Source organism: Sarcophilus harrisii, chromosome 2 (genome assembly GCF_902635505.1).
Source record: "Sarcophilus harrisii chromosome 2, mSarHar1.11, whole genome shotgun sequence".
Lineage (NCBI taxonomy): Eukaryota > Metazoa > Chordata > Mammalia > Dasyuromorphia > Dasyuridae > Sarcophilus > Sarcophilus harrisii.
Window position 1 is genome coordinate 123,802,647 of NC_045427.1, and position 26,726 is coordinate 123,829,372.

The 26,726-nt window shown below is 38.6% G+C and overlaps 1 long non-coding RNA gene across 1 annotated transcript; it reads left to right on the forward strand.

The window, feature by feature from the left end:
• Positions 1 to 8,051: 8,051 nt before the first annotated feature.
• Positions 8,052 to 13,070, forward strand: LOC116421098. The gene is made up of 3 exons (XR_004231415.1): positions 8,052 to 8,417; positions 12,116 to 12,295; positions 12,913 to 13,070. It is a non-coding gene; the product is annotated as an uncharacterized LOC116421098 (long non-coding RNA).
• The last annotated feature ends 13,656 nt before the right edge of the window (positions 13,071 to 26,726 follow it).

Sequence of the window (26,726 nt, forward strand, 5' to 3'; positions counted from 1 at the left end):
ACAATAAACATGAGAAGGAGTACAATTACTGAATTCTCTATTTTACAAACAAGAAATCAATATCAGGTCTTGGGTTTAACTTGTTCAAAGTTATATTTAGTAAGTAGATAGACCAGGGATGAAACTCCAGTTTCTCCTGACTTTCTAAGTTCTAAACTTTTTCCTCTGGACCACATTGCCTCCAGTGACCCATGTAGCCCTCCTTATGCACTTCAAGAGGTCTTGTGGGTGATGTTCTTGGGAATTATGATTGAGGATATTTCCCATGATCACGGCGTTCTCCTAGAGAGATTTGAACCCAGAGTTCTCACTCCAAATCCCTGTCTCTACCATGTGTCAGTGCTTCTTAAGTCATACTGAGAATACTCTTTCTTAATTCTACCTCTGTCAGACTGAAGAAAAGTCTCACTAGACCTAGCAACACTGGAAGATCATAGAATAAAATATAGTCTTCAATCTAATTCTGTCTTGAACTGTTTTCTATTTTTCTCATGTGTGAGCCTTGATTCCTCAGCTGGACTGTGAAAACCTAATAGTGAATAATGTAAAGAAACTGGAGTTGAAAGATGTGGGTTCAAACTCTGTTTTATCACTTAGTAAATGTATGAATCTGAGTAAAACATTTACCCCTATAAGACTCAGTTTCCTCGTTTATTAAATTAAGAAGTTAGACTAAAAGGTTCTCTGTCTATAATCCAATGACCTTTAGACTCCCTTCTGTCTGTCTGTCTCTGACTCCTTGATCCTAAATAGATTTAAATGTCTTCTAGCTCTCATGAGAAGGACTGCCCTGTCTTCTCCCCAGGTTCCCATTCTGCTATACTTCAGTATGAAGAAAAATTCACTTAAGGTTGTTGTCTTATTCCCAAGGCAGAGAGAAGACAGAAGGTAAAAGATGTGAGATTTCCCACTAAGAAAAAGCAGAAATATGCTAACTCTCAAGATAGCAAATTAGTTTGACTAGGACAAATTTTATATGTCTACATAGGGTGCACAGTTCTGAGTTACAATCAGAGTACAAATACTTTGGGTTCTAATCCTTATCTCTCTACCTATCTAACTCTGAGAGCCTGAACAAATGATCTAATCTGTCAATACTTCTGTTTCACCTTGAATATAAAAGAGAATTCATAAGATTTGAAGTGCCTGCAGACATTGAAGTACTTTAATGACCACATTATGTCCCAATGAGTATTCCCTTAGTACCCCACACCAGAGAGGTAGCATGAGGCAGAGAAGTTAAATTACCTGAGTTTAGATCTTGATTATGGCACAAGTTCAGTCGCACATAACTCTTCATGACCTTAATTTAGGCTTTTCTTGGCAAATAGTTTGCCAGTTCCTTCTCCAGCTCATTTTACAGATGAGGAAACTGAGGCAAAACTGCTTCTCTTTCAACTGAGGCAAATAGGGTTAAGTGACTGGTCAAGGGTCACACAGCTAATAAGTGTCTGAAGCTGGGTTTGAACTTAGATCTGCCTGACAGCAAGCCAGATACTCTATCGACTATGCTACCTAGCTGTAAGACTGTGGGTAAGACATTTTACACCTCTGAGGTTCAGTTACCTTATCTATAAAATGGGTGTAATAATACTTGCACAAACAACTTTACAGGGTCCTTGTGAGGAAAGCACTTTATAAACCTGCAAGTGCTGTAAGAAATGTGAGATTTTATGATGCATGATAGCACTGTGTTTATTATCGCCCTTGTCAGCTAGCTATACTCCTTGGATTATACAGATCATAACTCAATTTGTGACATTTCTTTCAGTTGTGTCCACTTAGCCAGAGTAAGCTGAGATAACAGTAATTCACTCAAAAGGAAAATTCACTTTTAAAGCTGAGCTTTTTTACATAGGCTAAACAGGCTGAAGCAAGAAAGAACAATTAGAAAATTGATAAATCAGGTTTCATTTAAATTTTACTGAAAAAGAAAATCATTTGCTAATTTAAGTCAGATTTTATGTCCCGATTATAAAAATCGGGAATAATAAAATATTGTCTGGGTCTGGGTCCTTTTTGTGAAATGAAGTTGTATTCACCTTTTGAAAACACTTATGAAAATTCAAGAGCATTATTATTTACTTATATATTTGAATAAAGGTAGATGAATTTAGTTCAAACACTTTTTAAAATTTACAAGTATGAATAAGACCCTAGTTAATGAATTTTTAAACTGACCTTAATATTTTTGACCTTATCCTGATTTGCCTTTCCCCCTAATAGCTACACAGTGACACAATAAAGTTTTAAATAATAAAGAACACAATCACTCAGGTATATTTCCTATAAGACAACAATAGCAGATGTCACAGTGCTAGAAGAAACCTTAAAAATCATCTATTCCAAGCTCCAGAGAGATGAGGAAACTTAGCCTTGGAGAAATGAAATAACTAACTATTCCAAGGTCATGACTAATTTGAATAAAAGAATTTTTTTTATATTTTTTCTTAGAATGACTTATGATTGCACTGTCTAGACAGATGTTATTTAAACTATTATAGCTTAAAACTGTAATAAGACTTTTATAACACCCTGAGTAACACTTCTAATAAGCTCTTTATATCTCATCTGAACACCCAAGGCTACAGAAGTAGGTTATATAGGCATTATGATCCTGATTTTACAGATGAAGGAAACATAGGTTATGACTCAGTAAGTAAGTAATGGAGACTGGATTTCCATTCAACTTATTTCAATTCAATGAATATTTATTAAATACCTACTATGTACCAGGCATTGACTCTTAGTCTAATACTCCAGTCATTAAATGCCTTCTTAAGATCACAAATAGATAGATAACTCATTCCAACACTTCGCACAGTGCATGGCATATAGTAGGAGCTTAATAAATGTTTATTGGCCAATGATATAATAGGTGCTTAGCGAATGTTTTTGTTCTGATCTTAGAAGCAACATGCTACAACAGAATGAATAATGGATCAGGACTGAGAAAGTCTGAGTTCCAATCTGGGCTTTTCTAAGACTAAATCATTTCCCCTTCTATGAGTCTTGGTTATCCATAAAATGAAGAGGTAAGGCTAGGTGATAGGTATCTGATAAATTATAATTTTAAAACCTGATATTTCTTTTAAAACTCATTTTAAAACACCTCATTAGGGTGGTAATGAAAATATGGGACACTTACTCTTTGAGAAATTTTCCCAATGGTTCTTGAGAAAACGGCAAACAAGACCATCAGCATAGGGAGGGCAAGAAGCCAGCCAAGATTGAGGGCAAAATTGTAACTCATTGGCATAGCACATATTTTTCCAATATAAAAGCAAATGGAGAATCTGTAAATAAATTGACTATATAAAAGTGTCCGTTTATATTACACCTCACCTTTCCAAGGGGAAAAAACCCACATACACACACACATACACACACACACAAAGGTTTCTTTGCACAGCCTTAGTATAAAAATATCATTTCTCCAGGGTAATTTTATAGCACCAACAGCAGTCCATATCTATTTAAAATACATCCACAGTACCACATTCAGACGCTTTTCTACAAATGATTTGGTAACTAGCATCAGACCGACTGCAAAAGCAGCTGCCACGTAATTACAACCTCTCATCACACGTATGGGGAAACAAGTTGTGGCGTATGAGAAAGGTCTGCAAAAATAGGTGTCAGACCTTAACTAATAGTGATTGTCCTTCCATTCTACTGTAATTTACATTTAATTCACACATTTCATTTCCATTTAAAATATGATTACAGTGTTTTGAAGCACATCTCACCTGTCCCCTCGAATTACAGGGAAATGAAAATAACAGGAAGCAGCAGGCACTAGGAAGGCTGCTGAAGCCCTTGGTTGCCTGGGGTCGCTCACACAAGCTGCCTCCTCCGGGTCTGAAGATGGTGAATTCTTTAGAATGTCAGGGGAAACAGTTGAGGAGGAAGGTGGCAAATATGGTGGATATATGAGAAGAGAGGAAAGAAATGTAGTATGGGGGTGGTAGGGTGGACCCACAGTTCATTTAGATTCCAAGGAACTAAATTGATCTACTGGTTCTTTTACTATATGACCTTCGCTAAGGTACATCAGTTCTCTCAAGCTTCTATTCCCTTTGAAATAAGGAAATTTGACTAAATGATTTCTAAAGTCCTTTCCATATCTTACCCTTCCAGCTACATCTGAAGTACCATGTTGTTTTCTGGGCACCATAGCATAAGAAAGGATATAGAAAAAGGTCGGCAAGACTACAAAGAGAATGTGAGGCTTGACATGGAAGGATTGGTTCAAGGAACTTGGGGTATTTGACCTAGAGAACACTCAGTAAAAGTATATTGCGTGTACTCAAGTATTTGAAGGGATATCACATTAAAAAACAATTTTTCTATCTGGCCATATAAGGAAGAATCGGAAATAATGGGTGGAAGTTATAAAGAGACAAAATTTTGCCTATATACAAGGAAAAACTTTCTAAAAATTAGAACTATTCTAAAGTAGAATGAGCCACCTCAGGAAAAAGAAGGTTCATAATTTAAAATAACAATAACTAAAAATAAATAATAATAATGATAATAAAGATAATAGCTAACATTTTAGCACTTACAATGTGCCAGACAATGTGCTAAACACTTTACAATTATTATTTCATTGGATCTTTGCAATAGCCCTGGAAGGTTGGTATTATCATTATCCTCATTTTTAATAATAGTTAAGTAGACAGATAAATAGATAGATAGATAGATAGATAAATAGGTGAAACTAATAGCTAGCAATTATTTAACACTTTAAGATTTGCAAATCCCTACACATGTCAACTCAGTTGATCCTTACAACTCTGGAGGTAGGTGCTATTCTTATCACTATTTTTAATAATAATTAGATAGGTAGATAAAGTTAATAGTTAACGATTTTTTTTAACACTTTAAGGTTTGCTTCCTATACATGACCTCTCACTTCATGCGCACAACCTAGTGAGGTAAGAGTTATTATTATCCCCATTTTACATAATAATAAATTAATAATAAAAACAATAGATAATACCTAGCAATTATTTAGCACTTTAAGATTTGCAAAGTCCTGTACATGTTATCTCAGTTGTGAGGTGTGTGCTATTATTTTCCTTTTACAGATAAAGAAAATGAGGTTGATCAAGAGATATAAAATGATTTGTCCTGAATCACAAAGCTAAGAAATATTTGAGGCAGGATTTTACTGAGATCCTCCTGACTCAAGTGGGAAAAATGGCTACTTGTCATGATATGGTGGTAGGGATTCTTTTGGAATTATGGAAAGAGTTAAGTGAATGCAAAGGACTCTTCATTCTCTAAAGCTTTATGATGATTCTGTTATTTATCCTGATTGGAACAATAACTACAGCTCTGATTTATAGAATGTGCTTTCTCCCCAATAATCATGGAAATAGTTTTACAGATGACAAAGCTATGTGACTTGCCCAGGATCACACAACTTTTGGGTTTCAGAGATAAGCTTTGAATTCATCTTCCATACTATGGTACCTTTTTGTTTTTTAAATGTTTTGGTTTGCCTATTGCACTGGGGGGATGTGCTTAACCTATTGATTGGTTTATAACTTGAAGAGAAGAATCAATAAACTCTGCAGGGCCCAGGTGCCTGTTGAGTCTGAGATCTGATTTTTCCACCTTTGAGCACAGCTGGAGGCTCAAGGAGAATTCCAGGACTTAAATGAAAGATTCATTAAATGATCTACCAAAGAGGTGATGGATAGAATCCAGACACTCAGTATATATCACATGCATTAATATGAAGATTTTTTTTAGTTTCTAACCCAGCAACTATTTGGGCTTTCTAAATAGCCATCTGGGGAAACTATCTTAGATCTAACTTAAGGGCCGTGGTACTAAAGAAGTATCTAATGAAAGATTTGAACTCAAGTCTTTCTGCTTGCAAGTCCAACACTCAATCCACCAAAGTCCTTTAGGGGTTTCAGTAACAAAATTCCCCATCAGGGGAACTGCCTTATCCCTAACTCTATACTCTTGCAAAGACTGTCTTAGAGAAAATTTCAAGTGTGTAAGCAGATTTAGGGATTTTGTTTGTGATGATAGGGTGTATGGGATTCCTCTGGTGTGAGGGCTTTGAACTCTTTTTAGGGCTGTTCATCCACTTTTGGTGCCCACTTGTCACCCAACTCTCACCTATGGCTCCAGGAGGCTGTAGGATATCGGCAGCCACATGCCAGTAAAACCATCTTGGCAGATGAACTAAACCAGCTTGAAGGTAACCAACGTGCCTCAGATCCATTGGTGAGTTAAGGGAGTATCTACCCCAAGCATGTGAAGACTTCATCCTGTGGAATGGGTGAATGAGAACAATTTGTTTCAATGGCTATGAAAGCGACTGAAGCATGCATTGTGTAGGGCTTAGAGCTGGTCAGACATCAAAGACACTGAGGTCATCCTTTACATTCCGGGCTATCATCAGTCATCTTAATTTTTATTTGCCATTAGACTTCAAGAACTCGGGAAAAGAAAGTGAGGTTGACAATTTTGTGCCACCCTATCACCCTTAAATCCAATTCACGAACAAATAAGGCATCATCCATGATGTCACTGACTCTCTTCAAAAAACAAAGGACAAACAAACAATAACCAATGAGAATTCTTAGAAGGTATTCTAAAGGCTCTCAGAAGTTTGTGGCCCATTATGAACATGAAATGCAAAACCAATCAAGAAATTTCTCTCTCATACCTTACATTTTCCTTAACTGTCATTTAACTTAATCTATTCAGAATACAACTAGGAATATTTTCATCGTGGGGGAAAACAGTTGAGTAGAAGTTGGAGATGGGTTGGGAAGTCAGTGGGGTGTGACAGCATATAAGAGATCTAGCCCAAAGGTACAATCATGTATGGACGGGGAGTAATATGACTCTAAATTACCAGGGGTTGGGGAAGAAGGGGAGCCCTGGAAAAGGATGCCCACATTGACAAGGCCAGGGAGGAGAAAATGATTACTCTATACCCTATGGGAAGCAGTTTCCAAGGGAAGGAAGAGCATACATAAACTCACCTCTTATTGGCTTTATGTCACACAACTCCCCTCTGTGGACAGTGTGCCCCAGCCATGTTGGTACAATGTGTGTGTGTGGATGGCTGGTTGAGCATAGCAGTGTCTATGTATGTATCATACATAAATGTATGATTTTTCAGAGTTTTACTATTCTTTATACAAATCCTGTGCTTTCATTTCTATTTGATTTAGATCACATCGCTAAATGTCCTTGAATTCAAAACACTGTGTATCTTCCTCCCTAACACACACACAAACATACACACACACACACACACACACACACACACACACACACACATCTTCTGAAATGTCTCCATGCTTTAATGCTACCTCCTGCAGAAAACCTTCTCAGATTCCTCCAGTTAAGAGGCAGTCTTTGTTCTATCTAACCTTGCGGAGTCCCTTGAACCTTTTAAAAAATAAGTTTGGTGCTAAAATAGAATAAAGAGATATACTTGGAGCAAAAAAACAAAACAAAACAAAACAATCCCTGCCTTCTCCCCAAAAGTATAGTATGCTTGACAAGAGCTTTTTGATATATTTTTATACATTTTTCTTGACTCTTCAACTATGAGATCCTGGAAAATGTTCATCCCCACTCATTATATCCTTCATTCAGCATCAGAAGTAGCTCCTTATTTACTTCTAGGATAAAATATAAAATGCTCTGTTTGGTTTTTAATCTGGTTGCTTTCATAATCTGGTCACTTTCCATCTTCCAATCTTCTTATACCTTACTCTTGATCACTTAATCTGAGATCCAATGATATTACTCCCCTTGTTATCATCACATACAAAACTCCATATCCTGATTAAGAAGATTTTCACTGTCTATATACTCCGTCCCTGAAATTCTATTCTCATTTATATGTTCTGTCTTCCCTGGCTTCCTTCAATTTCCAGCCAAAATCCCACCTTCCACAAAAAGCCTTTCACATTTCCCCTTGATAGCAATGCCTTTCTTCTGAAAGTATTCTAAATTTATTCCACAATATGTCGTTTGTTGTTGTTTGTCTTTTATTTCTGAAGAGTTCCAGTGACATCATGATTGATGTCATGAATTGTATTTAAGTACATCAGAATTGCACAGTCATAAAGCTTCACTCTCTCTCTTCCTGAGTCATTGAAGTCTAGCAATAAGACAAAAGTCAGGATGATTACTGATGACTTGGGATGAAGTGGATGATCTTGGCTTCTTCAATGTATGACCAAGCTCTGGATACTCCACAGCATCTGCTTCAGCTGCCTTCATGTCTTTTGGAACAATCTATTCTTCAGGGGAAAGTCTTCACATTCATGAAGTTGACATCCCTGTAACTCATCTATGGATTTGAGGCCCATTGGTTACCCTGGATCTGATTTAACTCACCTGCCAAGAAAACTGAGAGTTGGGTGAAGGTGGGTATCAATGAACAGCTCCAAAAAAGCCTCAGCAAGCCCTCACAGCAGAGGAGTTAGTCCTCCTAAACACCCATAAACCTCATCTCATTTGTATATAGTTGTCTGTATATACTATTCAACAGTATTCTGGTAAATATTTAACAACTGATTTCCTCACCCCACCCCCAAAATGTAGAAGAATCACATTTTTAAGTATAATCTGTATTATTAAGATTTTCACTGTCACTTTGTTAAGTCCAAATGATTAACAAAACAGTAAATCTGGCAGTTGTTTATATCATTTGCTACAAATGTGTTTCTACTGAAAATTTAACAATTAAATCTCACAAATTGGTATGGGCTGGCTAACCTAACCTACCTCTATACAACCCTACTGCTATTAGATTATGAGCTCCTTGAAAGCAAGGACCATTTTTTGTCTTTCTTTATATCTCTGACAATTAACATAGCACCTGGCATACAGTAGGCACTCAAGAAATGCTTGTTGACTTGTTAATTTGAGATATGTAGCATCTGGAACTAGAAGGGAAAAATCTGATACAACCACTTCATCATTCTGTTGAGGAATCTCCAATGGAGTGTAAACTTATTGTAATTAGAAATTATTTCATTCTTTGTATTTGTCTCCTGGTAGCACAGTGCTTGGTATATAATAGGCAGTTAATAAATGCTTGTTGGTTGATTGAAACTGAAGCCTAGAAAAGTAAAATGATTTGTTGGGGGTAAAAAATATGTATCGCAATAACATATCCTGTCTTACTCCAAATCTAATAGTTTTTCTTCATTTGTCTCCAAGATATACTCCTATGTCTTCTCCTCTCCCTTGACAGCTTTCCCTTATTGTCCCAGAAACCTCTCCATCCTCAAAGATCACTCTTGTTCTATACTTTACATACTGGAAGTAGTCTGCATCATTTTGGCTCCTCCTCCCAATTGTCTGAATTCTCTCTGAACCTTCTTAAATCCAAAGGCATTCTTGTGTTCATCCCCCTCCAAGTTTCACTCGACTCTTCTCCCAGACTTTCTCTACAATGCTCTTGAGCCAAGTGCCCTCATCTCTATCCATTACACACTGTCCTCCAGATTCTTACGTGTGTTGTTTTCTTCCATGAGAACATAAGCTTCTCGAGGACAGGAGCTGTCTTTTTTTTTCTGCTTGAATTTGTAGTCTTAGCACAGTGCAGGACACAACTCTCAGTTAATGTTTGTTGATTTTCCATTCTTCCACATGTGCATCTGAATATGGCAGCCTACTAGATGAAAACTTTCATGGGGGGAGGGAACATAATATATTTACCTTCGTATATCACATAGTTCTTGGCACAAAGCGGACACTTAATAAATAAGTGGTGGTAACATAAATGAGTCAATCGGTTCGCCCACTTCTTTCATCCCTTCAGTGACATGTACTTCCTTTCTTTTTCCTCATTCATTACAAGAATAGTCAATTCACAGAAGCACCAAGAGACACCTCTGAAGAGAGAACAGTAAGAAAAGGGATCTGACACATCCAAACACACATTTAAAGAGAAAATTTTTTATTTGTGGGGAGGACGGTGTGAGGAAATCAAGCAGCAAAGGCAGACTAGGGGGCCTAGTGAGTTACTAAGAGTCAGCTTTTTTCCTTCCTGGCCCCCCAGTTCATAGGTAGACCAGCATAGCAAAGGTCATACCACGGAACACTGCACCTTATTAACTCACAGGGAGAAGGTTATTAGGCACTAGGCATTTGGTTTTATGCTCCAGTGAGATTGGGCCAAAATTCATTTTCCAAGAGTTATTGCATATAAGAAGTGGAAGCTAGGGAAGGGATGGGATGGGAAGGGGCAGGTGCATAACACACCTGTTGTACAGCTTCATTAAATATAATATTGCTCCTTTTGAGCCCTGAGCTTAAAAAAACAACCCAGCATTTGCCCAGAAGCTCTCCCTCCAGGAACTCCATCAAGTTTGACTCTTTCTAATGATTTGTCCTAAACACTGTAGTACTTCTAGCATTGTTCTCCCCCAGGCATCCCCACTTCTGAATCAAGTCTGCAGACAGATGAGATTCCCAAGCACCCCTCCTTCTTTACCCCTATTTACTTAGGTTGCTTTTTCCGCTTCTGTTAAAGATGAAGAAAGGGAAAATCACCACTCTGGGACAGATTTATTTCCCATCTGGACTTTTTATCACTATGCTTGAGAGCTACCCAAATCCCAAAAGACAATTACCCCTGAAGGCCATTGTGAGGTAGCAGAGATGATTTCTTCAGGCCATAGTTGGGAGTTCTTCAGGCCAAAGTTTGGGTGCGTCCTTTTTTTCCCCTTCTTTCAGCCCCATAAACATTTGAGCTATTTGGGAGTGTTATTTTCCCCTTTAGGACAATGTGCTCTGGTTTGGGTTCTTTTTGCTTTGTTTACTCAATAATTGGTACAGCAAGAGGGATGCACCTGTTCTACGGGCCCATTAGACACAGAATTGCTTCTCTCCAGAGCTGAGGCTGAGGCATTCAGGCAAACCAATCCATCAGTTGGCATTCAAATTCACACTGCAGTGGAAGAGAAAGAAGATTCCGGGGAAGATCAAGATGCAAACTGCCAGTCAATAACAGAAAATGGGTCTAATGTGAGCCTTGGGAGGAAAGAACCTCACAGAATCAGAGAAGTAGAAGAAAACTTAAAGATCATACCCCTTTCACTTTAGAGAGACGCAAAATGAGAACCAGGATGTTAAGTGACTTGCTAAAATCACAGAGGTAGTAAATGTGTGAACCCCAAATCTGTCTTGCCACTATTATACAACATAGGTAAGATCTCAGACCTATAAATAGGAAATATTTGATTGACTTCCATCCCAAAATTCTTTCCCCTATTAAATTATGCTTCAGATAGAACAGTGGGCCTGAAGTCAAAGATTTAGGTTCAAATACAGCTTTAGGCCCTTCTTAGCTATGTGACCTAGGGCACTTAATTTCATTTGCCTCAGTTTCCTCAATGTAAAATGAGGATAATGGCATCTACCTCCAGCCTTGTTGTGAGAACCAAATGAAATAATAATTAACTTTTTAAAAAGAAGTATTTTGCACATTTTCTGGCACATAGTAGGCATAAAATAAATACTCTATTCCCTTTCCTTCCTATTATTGTGCCACAGAATTCTCTAATTGTCCTAGCTCAGTTTCCCTAAATTGTTCTGCCTTGGTTTCCCTAAATTGTTCTGTCTCAATTTCCCTGGTTGCAACCCCCCTTTTCTACTCATTAGAACTGAAATAATTAGGGCTGTGGAGATCTGGCATTCCAAAAGATAACATTCCAGATGTTCTATCTCAGATACTTAATTGGCATTGTCTATATCTTCTCAGTCCAGACTCCCTGGCTCTAGTTGGACACCTCCTTAAATCCCAGTTTGTATGAATTTATGGTCCTATCCCCATCCTGTCAGAACCGGATTGATGGTCCCTGCTGGAGATTCCCTCTCACCAGAGTTTGGACTCCATCCCCCTCCCACCTTTGTTTAGTTACCTTGGAGCTGCGTGTATATATATTTCATGGGAACCTTACATTTGCTGCTGGATGCTTTGGACATCAGCTCTGGGGGCAACATCTCTATCTCTAGAGATGCCACATCTCTATCTTGCCACAGTTTCTCTAGAATTACATTATCTTCCTTCTTGACACTCCCTTTCTGTTTTCATCCCTTCTTCCATATTTAGACTAAAGTGTGGTCAAAGAAGGCAGCCACTGCTAAATTCGCTCAGAATGAATTTTGGATAGGAAGAGTAGAAGAAAGAAAAAAGCACTCATATGAAATTCAGAAAATCCTGGGGAGAGGGAAGGGCTAAGGATTGTGTCTTGTTTCAGCTTTATACCTCCTCTGTCACTTAATACTAAAGGTACTTACTGAATCACTGTTATAATGTTAGATCCAGATAAGAAGTTAGAGATCAGTAGTCACTAAATAACTGGCTTGAGGGTACTTTGACTTTCCTCCAGCCCAATCTCTTCATTTCATAGATAAATAACTGACGGTTAAAGACTTACACAAAATACTACCCAAGGTCACATGGCATAGGACAGAGTTAGAATTTGAACTCAGATCCCCTAATTCCAAATTCAGCATACTTTCAAGAAGGAAAAAAGGAAGGAAAGAAGGAAGGAAGGGAGGAAAAAAGGAAGGGAGGAAGGGAGAGAAGGAGGATGAATGCATGGAGGGAAGGAGAGGGAAGGAGAGAGAGAGAGAGAGAGAGAGAGAGAGAGAGAGAGAGAAAGGAAGGAGAGGGGAAGAGAGGGAGAGAAGGAAGGAGAAAGGGAGGGAGAGAGGGAGGAAGGGAGAGAGGGAAAAAGGAAGGAAAAGAAGAAGGGAGGAAGAGAAAGAGGGAAGGGGGAAGGAACCGCACGTGTAAAAGAAGGATATTGGGCTATGACATCTAAGATCTGTTACAAAGTCATTTCTACTAGTCTGGCCTCCAAACCTTACTCCAATTTCTAACTGTCCCCCTTCTATCTCCAGGAAATGGAGTCCGGATATCCCTCCGAGCAGACTTTAGTCTCATATCTTTTGAGCTGTTACCTGAGAAATCCTGTAACTCCACCCAGGCAATCTTTCCCCACCCTCTTTAGTAAAGGCTGGAAACTGGAAGATCCCAAATAAAGGATGAAGTGGCAATCATTCGCGGTGCAAATTTACCCAAAGACCTTTCTTCCTCCAGCGCCGCAGGTTGGGGAAGGCGGGAGAGGGAGGAGGGTAAACGGGCTGCTCCGAGGCCGCTAAGTCTTTTGTTTCCATTGTCAGAGGAAGAGCCCCTATCCAGAACCTGCTCCTGGGGCCTCAGCTACTGACTTTGTCATCTGTCGCCTCTCGGTGCAGGTGTGCGTATTTTAGCTTTAGCTGGAGGAGCCCAGGCATGGAAATCGCTCTCCCTGTGCCCATATATTATCGGTATTTTTTAACATGTCGCTTTCCAAGCAGGTAATGCATTTGCAGAGACAGTGATCTTTCATCGGGAGATTACAGTGATTTGTGTTCTCTGTCTAAATTCCAGCATAAATTTAGGAGCTAGCGAGGCATTGGCTTGTGGCGGGAGCTGCGGTTCTGGGATACGGCAGGCTATCTGTGCCGATCTCGGCCTCACAGCCATTTGTCCTGATTAGGGAAAGACACGGAAATCTTTCCTTCAGATTCCTCACCTTTTTATTTTTCAAATCGCACTTCTAGTGGGCTCTTTTTTGCAATAGCAATAATGGGCATGTACATAGTGCTAAGTGCTCTCCAAAGATGTTCACACTTGAACCTATAATTATATATATATATATATATATATATCCTTATGATCAACTAGTAGAATTGATGTGGTAAGATATGCACATATATCTATATGTGTGCTTGTGCATATGTACCTACATACATATATGCATCCATGTATTGTATATGTGTGTATTTATACAGCTATACATTATGCATATGTGCTATATGTATGTGTATATATGCAGGTGTATGAATGTGTATGTGCATGTGTGTGCTGTGTATAAAATTGTCCCCACTTTGCAGATTAAGAAATAGAGGCTTAGGGAGCATGTGTATATATACACATATATGTATCCATGTATTGTATAGGTATATATTTATATACCTATACATATATGTATGCATGCATGAGTATATATATGCATATATGCAGATGTATACGTGTGTGTGCTGTTTATAAAATCATCCCCATTTTAAAGATTGAGAAATAGAGGCTCAAGGAGTATAAGTGACTTGCTGGTAGTTACAAAGTAGTGCCAGAAGCAGGATTTTAACTCAATTCACTCCAACAAGCATTTATTACAAAATGCTACTATATAACATGCACTGTTACTTACTGTCAATTAAAAAAAAAAGAAAAAGACAAGATGTTATGTTATCCCAACTACAAATACACTTGGGAGGAATCCTTAGGTAAGACTGGCTTTAAGGCAAACATCTTTATAGAAAAATGTATATGGAGGTGAGTTGAGGGGGTCAGGAGAGGGGAGGAAGGGAGGTTATTTATAAGTCATTTTCTCCTTTCTTCTTTCTTTTCTAGTCTGATCCATCCTCCCTCCCAGAACACCTTCTCTGGGAAAAAAAAAAAAAAAAAAAGCTGGGAAATCCACTAACACTAAGGTGTAAATTACAAACAAGGCTTAATAGTTTTCCCCTCTCCAGGGGCTTTGCAGTTTTAACAGACCTTAAATAACTTAAGAAGGCTTAAAGCAAATGAATAAAGCTCTAATTCCAGAATTTCAAACATGAGAAGTACATGAATCATAAGATTTAGAGAAAAGGGGTCTTAGAAATTATTCCATCCATTGGTTCTCAAATATCATAGGGACCATAGAGTAAGATCTAAAACCATCTATTCTAACCTCTCATTTTATAGGCAAGGAAACTAAGTCTGGAGAATATCTGACTTTCTCAAGTTCACACAGACTATCCAAGAACCAATGACTCCAGAACCAGTGAGGTGGTTTTTTTTTTCCTATTGGGTTCATAGGGAACAAATGAATTTTTGCAAAGAGTCCCTCAAACCAATGTGCAAATTGAAAAATAAGCAAATATGCCTGACATAATCCAACAAATTACAGAGATCCATGGATGGATTAAGAGTGTGAGAACCTTACCTTGAACTCTAGCTCTGCTGCTTACAACTTGTACCACCTTGGACAAGTAAATTCATTTCTCTGGGCCTCAGTGTGCCCCTCAATAAAATGAGACTTGGACTTGGACTAGATACTCCCTAAGGCTTCTTATGGTTCTAAACTTCTAGTTCTCTGATCCTGTGTATTATTACTTTTCAGTGTACGGAGAAAATATTGCAATTACTATTGTATTAAATTTGTAATTACTAAATACTAAATACAAATTACTTTAAAAGTATTACTGAAGTCAAAGATACTTTGTATCATGTATTTTCTCAACAGCTAAGTAATATAACTTCTATCACATGGGAAACAATTTGTAATTTTTTTAACATAAAAGGAGTTTTGTACTCAGAAAGGCTGAGGACCACTGATTTAGTTTGTCCCTTTCATTTTACTGTTCTTGTTGGTGTTGTTCAGTCATATACAACTCTTTGTGATGCCATTTGGGACTTTTTTTGGCAGATACTTAAATGCTTTGCCATTTCCTTCTCCAGCTCATTTTACAAATGAGGAAACAGAAACAAACAGGGTTAAGTGACTTGCTTAAGATTATACCTCTAGTAGCACAATTAGATTTGAACTCAGGAAGAAGAATCTTCCTGACTCCAGTACTCTATCGACCTAGTTGATATCTCTTTTCATTTTAGAGATTTAGAAATGGAAGTGGGGAATTATAGTAGTTTCAAGACCACATAAGTAGTAACTAGTAGTGCTGTGATTTGAACTCAGGACTCTTTCCTACTATACCACACTGCCTCAAGATGTGAAGGTTCAAGGGGTAACAGTCCATTCCGCAGAAGCTAGTAGACTGTTCTAAATAACGCCTTTCCCAGTACGGTTTTCACATGTCCCAACTTCCAGACTTCTAGGAAGTCTGGCTGGCCCCTGAGGCCCATGGAGGAAAGGTGATCATCAAACATCTGAAGACAAAGGGCAAAGGTCACTACCACCAGAATCCAGAGCAGTGTTTACTAAGTTTCCTCAAAAAGTCTTATTATTTCAAGAAATATGGGAAATTTTGTCAATATGTCTCAAAACAAAGGTGATTTTAATTTACTTTTTTATTAAAGCACAGGTTTCATAAATCATTGGAAGAAGAATATGGGATGTCAAGCCAAAAATGATAAAGCATCTCAACTATAATAATACTAATAATACATTTTAACTTTTCAAATTTTTTTCTCATCCTGCTTCACTCTTATTTCATTCCCTGGGAAATAAGATGACTAAGCATGATTTATGAGGTAATTGGAGTCCCATTTGACAGATGAGAAAACTGAGACAGGGAAGGATAATGATTTCTCCAAAGTCATAGAGATACTACGTAGATGAGCTAAGCTTGAGATACCAGTTTCCCAACTATTCTTCCAATGTGAACCCATTCAATCATGCTGACACTTAACTATATAGGAAGCATATTTCCAAAGTAGGCATAACAAGACAACCAAAAAAGCTAAATGATTTATCTATGTTATCCAGAATATAGGATGTTAAAATCCTGGTAAGACCAGATTTAAAGAACTGTGTACAAAGCAATATAATAGAAAACTAGGCTCATTGAGAAAAGGGAGACCAAGATGATGGCAGGAAGTACAGACCATATCATATGCAGATAGATTAAAGAAATTGAGGATATTGATCTTGAATATGAGAAAACTTAAAGAGGCAGGGTGGGGTTAGCAATGTATTGGGGAAAAGATTGTCACACTGAGTAGATTTGTTTCTCAAAATCCCCCAGTGGAAAAGAACCAGTATCAATGAACAGAAGTTTAAGAGGGATATATTTTGGTTCATCATATGGAAAATCTGAACAATTACAACTTTCCAGAAGTGGAATGGGCTGCTTCAGTAGATAGTGAGATCCCTGAAATTTTCAAGCTAAGACTGGTTGACCCACTTGTCTGGAGATGAGGAAAGAAGCGTTAAGTACTTTCTATTGTGCAAGGAACTGCACTAAGAATTGATAAATATTATCTCATTCAATCTTCACAACAATCCCATGAGAAAGATGCTAAGGGATGGAGCACAGAGGATTTAGGATCCAAAGATGACTGCACCACTTAACTCAGGGGCAAATCATTTAACTTCTCTGGGCCACTGTTTTCCTCATCTATAAAAATGAGCACATTTAAGGAGATAATTTCTGAGATTTTTCCCAGCTCTAGATGCTATGACTCTTAAGATTTCTCAGATTATATGACTGATGATACTGAAACCAAATACTGAATCCACTTGATTTACTCTGTTAGTGCCAGAGCCTTTCTGTCCCCATCAGCACTAAGATTTGTGCAAGTTAGATGCAAAGTCAGGAAATGTGCTTGAAGAACAGAGGTACTCACAGAGAGGCTGGCTAATCATTTATCTGATAGGTTTTCCAAGAAGTTCCAGTAAGTGCTGGATTGGACAAGATGATCTCTGAGGTTCTCTTTCAACTCAGAAATGTTATGGTACTGGGAAGGCCAAATATGTAAGCTCCTACGAGCAACTTTCTTTCTTTCTTCCTTCCTTCTTTACTTGATTGCCTTTTTCCTTCCTTTCCTCTCCTTTTTTCCTTACATCCTTTTTTCCCTTCCTTCCTTTGTCTTCCCTGTCTTTTTTTCTCTGTTTCTTCCTTTTCTTTCCATTCTTTCTTCTTTCCTTCCTTTATCCTTTTTTCTTCCCTTCTTTCTTTTCTTCCTCTTTTTTCTTCTTTTTCTTCCTTCCTTCCTTCTCTTCCTTCTTTCCTTTGCTTCTTTCTTCTTTCTATTCTTTCTTTTCCTCCTTTTTCTTTATTTCTTCTTTTCTTTCCTTCCTCTTTCTTTCTCCTTCTCCTTCATTAATTCTTTCTTTCCTTCTCCCCTTCATTCAAAATCTAGTATCATGCTTTGCACAGACTGCATACTCAATAAATGTTCTAAACTTATTAAAAAGAAATTATTCTGATCCTGGAAACCTTCCCTGCTGACAGGCTGACTTAAGTAGATTTTTTAAGAGAACATTCTTCATATTCAGCAGTAGAGAATACAAACTGACCAATTCACACAGAGTTGACAGGAACACAAGGTGAAATGCCCTATTCAAGTCATGATGGTGGAGAAAAAGAATGGGAAACTCACCCCTAACAGTTGCCATATGGACATCCCTTACAAAGAGATTTGAGGTTCCAGTGAAAGGAGGAAAGAAAAAGGAGAAACACTAAAGTCCAACCAGACCTACTTCACAGTCTTGCCTAGAATTGACTCTAGGACTTAGAAACATTCAAGTGCAAGCCACTGTGAGCAGCTTTTGTTCTAGCTAGAGTACAAAATGACTTAATCTTTTCTTTTCCATGGGAGAAAGAGCATTTAATAACAATTAATATCACCTCTGTTGGAAGTCAACTCATATCTTCCCAAGTTAGAAAACAAGCTTTGTCAAATTCTCTTGTATATGTTGAGCCATTTCTGGGGCTTTTTAAGGCTTTAGATCTGGAAAGGATCTTAATCTTCCTTTTTACAGATGAGGAAACTGAGACCCAGATTAGAGGATGTTATTTGCCCAAGGTCAAGTAGCTACTAAGAATGGGGCTAAGCATTCAAAACCAATTCCTTTGATGTGAAATCCATTGTTCTTCCTATTATACTCAATGGCAGACACTCAATAGAAAAAGCTTTCTCAAGTTGTTGAACCACCCGCCACTGCACGCACACACACACACACACACACTGTTGGCTATAATTTATTGTGGCCAAGCAGAAAATCTTACAATCTATGCCAGTTTAGGTCCCTAGGATGCTCTTGCTTGATCATGAAAAGTGGAGGGAAAAAAGTCTGCATTCATATAACATCTCAGCATTTCGGATCCTTCCCCAAGTCTAATTTTTGCCAATAGCAATAGCGGCCCCTAAGCAGCTAGCTGTATGAAGCTTAGGCTCAACCCTCCTTAACATTCAGATGATGGAACTGAGCCCAGGGTCCATGAATATAGCATTGTCTTCTTACTGTTCCCTCAGTGCACATTAACAGAGCTGGATCAGAGCTGGGAGTTGGAAGAAAGGCAGCAGGAAAGGAAAAGGGGTAGTGAAAGGTCACTTGAAAAGAACTGTGCTATGGAAGGGAGTGTCTAGCTTGAACTATCCAATTTGGGGATTACCATTTGAATAAGAGGATCAGTACATTAACCAATATCTAAAATCTTTACTGATATATTCTTAAAAGAGATATAATCCCATTTTACAGATGGGTGATACTATAACATTGAGTCTTAATGAGAATCAGTTTGGTCCAGCTTTAGGATTAGAAAGGAAAGTATTGTAAGAAAGGCAGGGAAGAAGGAAGGAAGGAAGGAAGGAAGGAAGGAAGGAAGGAAGGAAGGAAGGAAGGAAAGAAAGAAGGAAAGTAGGAAGAAAGGAAGAAAAGAATGGAGGGAGGGAGGGAAGGAGAGAGGGAGGCAAGGAGGGAGGAACAGAAGGAGAGAAAAAAGGAAAGAACATAAGGAGAGAAAAAAGAAAGGCAGGAAAAAAGGAACAGAGGGAGAAAAAGAAGGAAGGAATAGAGGGAGAGAAGAAAGGGAGGAAGGAAAGAAAGAAGGAGGAAGCAAAAAAAGAAGAGAGAAAAGTAGAGAGGAGGGAGGGAAAGGAAGAGAAAGATAGAAAAGGAGGAAAAGAAATAAAGAAGGAAGAAGAGCAGGTGTGAAGGGAGGAAAGAAATGAGAAAGGGAACAATCATTTATTTAGTTCCTACTATGTGCCACTTACTGTATTAAATGTTTTACAAATATTATCTCACTTGACCCTCACAAATACCCTGAGAAGTGGATTATATTATCTCCATTTTACAGAGTGGGGAAACTGAGGCAATCAGAGATTCTGTCACTTGTCCAGGGTTATAGAGATAGTAATTGTCTGAGGCCAGATTTGAATTCAGATATTTCCAACTCCAGACCCAGTTCTTACCACTATTCTGCTAGCTGTGTGACATTAGACAAATCATTTAATTTCTGGAACCTCATTTTCCTAAACCATAAAATAAAGAATTCAGTCAGATAATCTCTAACATCCCTTTCAACTCTTCATTCTATGCTCCTCTGAATACACAAATATTTGTACCTCCATTCCAATCATCAACTAGATCTTTCTTCTTTACTTTCAAAAGGGAAGGGGATGGGGTAGCTAAAAGAACACCAGTACTGAACAGCACCTTCAAATGACATCTTTAAGGCTCAGGCCAGGGACATGTTGTATAGTCTGACTTCTTTATCATCAAGATTTTTTAAAATTTGGGTAACAGTCAAATTCTGGCTTTTAAATATTCCATGAATAACAATTGAGATAAGAATGAGCCACTTGTTGGCTATAATATTATTTTTAATCTGTAGTGGTAAATGGCTGCTCTTCTGTACATTCCCTAAGCTAGACACTAGAGACAAAAAGACAATATAGTTCCTGACTTCATAGATAATTTCATTCTGCTAGAAAGATACTATACATAGAGAAATGAAAAAATACAAAGCATATATAAAGTAGTTATCTGAAGGAGAGCATACTAGCTGCTGGAGGGGAGGGGAAGTAGGAAAGTTAGCTATTCCTGAGCTGAGCAGTGTCTTAGGTGCCCAGTTGTTGTTTGTTGTTGTTGCTATTGATCCTTCACTCTCAAAGAGAACCATGACATCAATAAGATGTCATGACTTGCAAGTGAATTGTATTGAAGTGAGGAAGAGCTGTGCAAAGTCATCAGACTCATTCTCTCTTCCAGAGCCTCCTGGGACCAGTGGCAAGATGGAGATCAGGATGACATGACACCCTGGTTTCAAGTAAAGACCCAGCAATGAACAATATTTCTGTTCTTTATGGATTAACCGAGCTAACCAATTTATGAACTAACAAACATTTAGTGCTTATTCTGAACTAAGCACTCTACCAAATATTGGGGAATACAAATATAAAAATAAAAGCGTTCTTTCCCTCAAAAAGTATACATTCCACTGGGGAGTTACTTATATAGATAAGCAAATACAAACTGTATACTGACTATTTCAGAAGAAAGGACTCTGGAATCTGGAAGGAATAGGGAAGGCTTCATGTAACAGGTAGAACTTGAGCTGGGCCCAGAAGGTAATAAGATTCTAGAGGGTAAAATGAAGAAGGAAAGCATCATGAGCCAGAGAGACAGGCACTGCTAAGGTATAGATCAACAAAACGATATTGAGTACCAACCACATTCTGAGCACTGTGCTAGATGCTGGGATTCAAGTAGATGGAGCAATACTTACTTGAAAAAAGTTTGCATTCTAGTGGTTGAGAGGAAGAATTATATAAAATACATTTTTCAAAAATCTAAAATCAATAAATTTTTCTATGAACAAAGCAGTTAAATATATAGCAGTTAAGGAGGAAGAGTACTATCCTTTAGGAGAAGCAGAAAAGGCTTCATGCAGAATATGGTGCTTTTATTGCATCTTTAAGTGAAAAGAAGGACTCTCTGAAGTGCAGGTAAGAAAGGAGTAAATCCCAGTCATGTGGGAATACCCAAGGCAAAGGTATAGAAAGCAAATACAGGAGTATTGTGTATGAGGAAGAAACAGAAGACCAGTTGGGCTAGACTGAAAAGTGCAGAAAAGGGAGGAACATCCAAGAATACCAGAAAAATGGGTTGAAGCCAGGCTGTGCAAGGCTTTAAAGACCAAACTAAAGATTTTATATTTTTATTCTAGAAGCAATAAGGAGACACTGGAATTGAATGACTGCGAGAGTTACAGGGTCAGATCTATGTTTAAGGAAAATGATCTTGACAGCAGTATATGGACTAGAATGGTGAGAGACTTAAGCAGTTTGTTGCAGTAACTTATGTGAAAGGTTATGAGTCCCTGAACAAAGATAGTGGTTATCTTTGTGGAGACAAGAGGTCAGGGATGCCTTAGGTGCCTATTATCCGTTTATTGACTGACTGATTAACTGACTATAGGGATATTAAGTGATGCAGGTAAGAGAGAAGATTCCAGATAGATAGATTCTGCAAAAGAATTGAAATGGGAAATGGAATATTGCATAAAGGAAAATAAAACAAGACACTTTGGATAGAATGTATAGGATGTGATAGAGTAAGATTGTCTTTAATTACCATGCAAAAGATTTTGTATTTTAGCCTGGAAGCCATAAAGTATCACTGAAGTTTATTGAACCTAGAAATATTGTGGTTAAAATACTGTGTGTTCTTTTGAACAGCTATATGGAGTGCAGAAAGGAGAGGAAAGAGACTGTAAGCTGAGAGACCAACAAGAGATTATTGCAATGAGCCAGGCAAGAGCCTTTTGTCCTGTCTAAACTCCTTTGTGCACCAGAAGAAAGCCAGAGCAGTTGGTGTGTGGGCATGTGGTCTTCACCATTATGTTCTTTCCCCCTTAATAAATCCTAAAGAACCCAAAACTTCTCAATTTGGTTGCTATTGACAACCTATGTCAACTTTGTGGCAATCACATGAGGGTTGATGCTAGGTTATACACAGCCCCTGAACCAGCTTGTCCCTTCTAATTTACCACAAACGTAAGCCACCATCCATCACTGCCTAAAGTCTCTCATTCAGTAAAAGCTGGAAAGAGTGAGGAGAGAGAGGAGAAGGATGGGGTGCCCGTGAAGGACTTCCACTACCCTGGGGAGAAAAAATACTTCTCTAACCAAGTCCATGAAAAGAAAATTACCCATCTCATGTTCTCCCCACTGCCTCCTTCTGTCTCTCCCTTCCACTCCCTTCCAGAGTGTTGTCCTGATTAACATTCACATTGAAAACTGGAAGAGGAATAGGTAACATGGGGAGGGAAAAAAGAAAATCCAACTCTGTAAACAATATTATTAACCCATGGGCCGGTAATAAATCAGGGCAGGAAGGTGACCTCTGCAGGCTGGAGTAATCCTGTGTGTCAGGATGAATTTATGAGGCTACTTTTATTGGCCTGCTTGACCCAGGCTCCTTGGAGATGTCTCAGTAACAAATCTAATCCACTTCATTTATGAACTGTGTACAGTATGGCCATGGGGCTAGAGCTGGGAGCACATCCCCGAGAAAGGGCATTCACATTCTGAGGCTTCAGGTAAGTATCCAACTGTAGGCCTTTCACCATCACCAGGGGTACAAGGCAATCCTATAAGGCCTGATGCTTCAACAAAATCTGCCAGCTGTCTGATTTAGGGAAGCAAAGCCAGACACAAACTGAGTATCCCTACCATCCAGGGCATTCCTTTCTTCCCTTTCTTCATACGTATCCCAAGGCAAGAAGTCCAGTACCCTCAGAGCAGCAGCTAAAAGAGACATAGAATTACAAATAGCCATTTTCAGGGAAGAAGCAGGCCAGGGAGGCAGGCAAAGGGCATGATGGGAGAGGGCAATGGAGGGCCCTCACTTTTACCTGCTAACTGGAGTCTAGGGGAACTCGTTTAAGTCTATTTGACTGTCCCTGTCATCATAAGGTTTACGGATGGTTAATTTATTCTTTATAGCACAGTCATTGATGGCTGTTAAATCACAAATGAGAACCAATAAAGGGTGAATTGCAGCTGAAATTACACTGTTTATATGACAGCAGAGTGCCGGCTAAAAGATTCATATGCTGCTGATGAAGTATGTTATAAATTTTAATTACCATAGTTTGTACAAATGACATGTTTGAAATGCTATTGAGTAATGTGACCCTGATAATGAAACTATAAAATAAATCATTAACTTTCTGAATGAGCTTTTTTATTTCAGTGCTACAAAGAGTAAACTTTCAGTTTATTCCCATTCGGCCCTTGTGTGCCCCCCATCCTGTGTCCTACTCCAGGGATCAAGGCTTGGACTATTTTTCTGTGTTGGACAAAGGACAACAGATCAGAGGGTCCAGAGAAACTGCCTTAAGGACCTGACTGGGTTCCTCCAAACACTACACTATAGGGTTCACCCCTACCCCCGGTGACTTACTATGGGGGAGGAGGGAGTACAAGAATAAGGTAAAGCCCCAGAAGCTGCCCTTCTATCAACCATCATAACATTCTCACCTGAAGGAAGAAAGGAGGCTTGTATAAACCCAAGACTGACAAGTATCACCTATCTCTCTGGCAGGAGAGCATAAAAGTTTAAATCATTCAACAAAACCTTCTGTGGAGACACCCTGATGTGTCAGAGTCCCCTAGTGAGAGTGAGGCTGCTAAGAGAACAAGGGATTCCTGAAGGAAACTAGGCTAATTTCCCTGGCTCTCATCCCAGGTAAGGATCATGTGAAGGGAAAATCTGAAGCTAATACTTTATAATTTAGCATTTATAAAGTCCTTTCTTTGCAAAGTCCTCTGCAATCATGTTCTGGGGTTCCCCTTACTCCTCCCTCACTCACTACCACTGTGAGGCCATCAAAAGAAAAATTGCTGAGGCTTGGGGTGCAACCTTCATGTTAAAGGGATTGCCTCTAGGAAACACTGAATATAGATCCACCCACACAGGTCTATGCTATTCCTGAAGCTTTCCATAACACAAAAAAATCTATAAATGAGGCAACCTGTCATCCAGTAAAATGGCAGTGGATATGGGATTAGAAACTGTCACATATCTTCTCTGGAACACAGTTTCTTCATCTGCAATATGAGAGGATTGGAAGGGATGATCTAAGGACCATTCCTGTTCTAAATGTTGATAATCGCATGAAACAATAGAATCTCAAAAAAGCACAGAATAAAGAATTTGGTTATGTTCTGATATTGGCTCTCTTGCCGACAAATAACAAGTTATCATCCAGGCAACTCATCATCTCTCTGGTCCTCATTTTCCCCTCTCTCAAGTGAGGGAATTGTACTACATGACCATTAAGTTCTTTCTAGCTCTAACATTCTTGGTTCTAAGGAAGTGCTAACATTCTAGGAAATCACCCAATTTTACAGGTAAATCACACTTACCTTTACTCAACATGGTCAGCACAGAAATCTTGTCCCTGAGCACAAGCAAGCATCCTTTTAGGCTCCCATCCTTGGCGCAGACTGCTCTTGTCTCTACAGATAAAACTCCCACCAGCTCCAGTACATCTGGCAGCAAAGACTACCTTGGTTTATTGTTCATTTCCCAAGCAAAATGTGTGCCAAACCACATGAACAAAAGAAAAACAGTTAAAAGGACCAGGATACCCTTCTCTCATTACCTTGCAAAGATACTACATAGAAAAAGAAAGTAATAGGATTGATAAGAAGGTGGCCAGAGCCTACCTTCAATGACCCAATGACATGGAGATGATCTTGCCTTCTAAAAGATTACATCAGTGGATCACAAAGTCTGGCAGGTTCTCTCAACCTAAAATGGCTCAAGTTTTCAACACAGTGATAGGCTGTGAGTCTATCATTTGAAAACCAATTGAAAATGGAAAGACATCACCAGAAATGACCTCTAGGTTTGAGGGGTTTTTTGCCAGAATAACTCATGACATCAAAACAAAGTTTTCAGTTTTCTTTGGTAGAGGGAGTATTTTCATAGATTATTAAAGCAATAAATATACATAAATTATTCTGCTTTCCAATGATTTTTAATGGCTCTTTAGAAACCTGGTATGGTATAGTATAGTGTGGATTTGGAATCAGAGGACTTGACTTAAAATCTCATCTCTGATATTTATGATCTATGTGACTGAGCAAATCCATCTTTAGACTTGTTTCCTTCTATCTAAATAGTTCTAAGATTCCTTTTGCTTGAATTCCCATGGTTCTAATACTTCAACCATAGTTTAAGTGAAGAAGATAATATTCTCCACATTTTATAAATAAGGAAACTGAGGCCCCAAAGAAACTTACTCCACGTCACAGAGCTAATTTACAAAAGAAGCAAAAATAAAACATGTTTCATAATCTTAGTCTACTCTCTAGTCATGTTCAATTTGAAACAAGATCAGATTCCCCCTAAAAAATATCTGCCAGTGAGCTGAGGGGCGATATGAATTTTTGACACCTTTCCATGATGATAGCCTAGCATTCATGGACACTGCTTAATGACATGGCTTCATGGAATCTTACCCAAGCTACTTTGTGGAGATTATTTTATCTTGAGCTCTAGAATGACATTACAGAAAGTCAAGGACACAAGATAAGGGCAATTGGGTCTGAATAGACATCCACCAAATATCTAGTTTCCTCTGCTTGCCACATATGTGGAATCTAACATTTTATAATAGTAACATTAGCACACAATTTAAGGTTTACAAAGTATTTTCAAATATTGTTTCATTTAATCCTTACAACCACCATGTAAGGTAGGTACTGCTGTTATCCCTATGTTGCAGATGAGGACTCAGAAAAAGGTATATACTCCCCAGAGTGTGCCTCTTGGGGGAGGGCTGCCTTTACAAGGCTGCTTTCCACTTTTAGTGTCCACCTCATCCACCTAACTCTTATCTGTGGGTCCAAGAAGCTGTAGCATGCACAGTGACCTCACCCCAGTCAAGCATTTTGGCAGCCAGGCTAAACCAGGGTCTCAAACCCTATGGTGAGGGGGTAAGAGAGTGTTTACCCCCAAGCATAAAAGATTTCTCCTTGTGGAATGGACAGATGAGGACAGTTTGTTCTAATATCCATAAAGGCAGGTGAAGCAGGGGTCATAGAGTACTTGGAGCTTGGCTGGACATTAAAGACACCAAGGGCATCCACTGCATCTCAAGTCCTTCCTGTAATCTTGACTTTGCACTATACTGGAAAGGGGTAG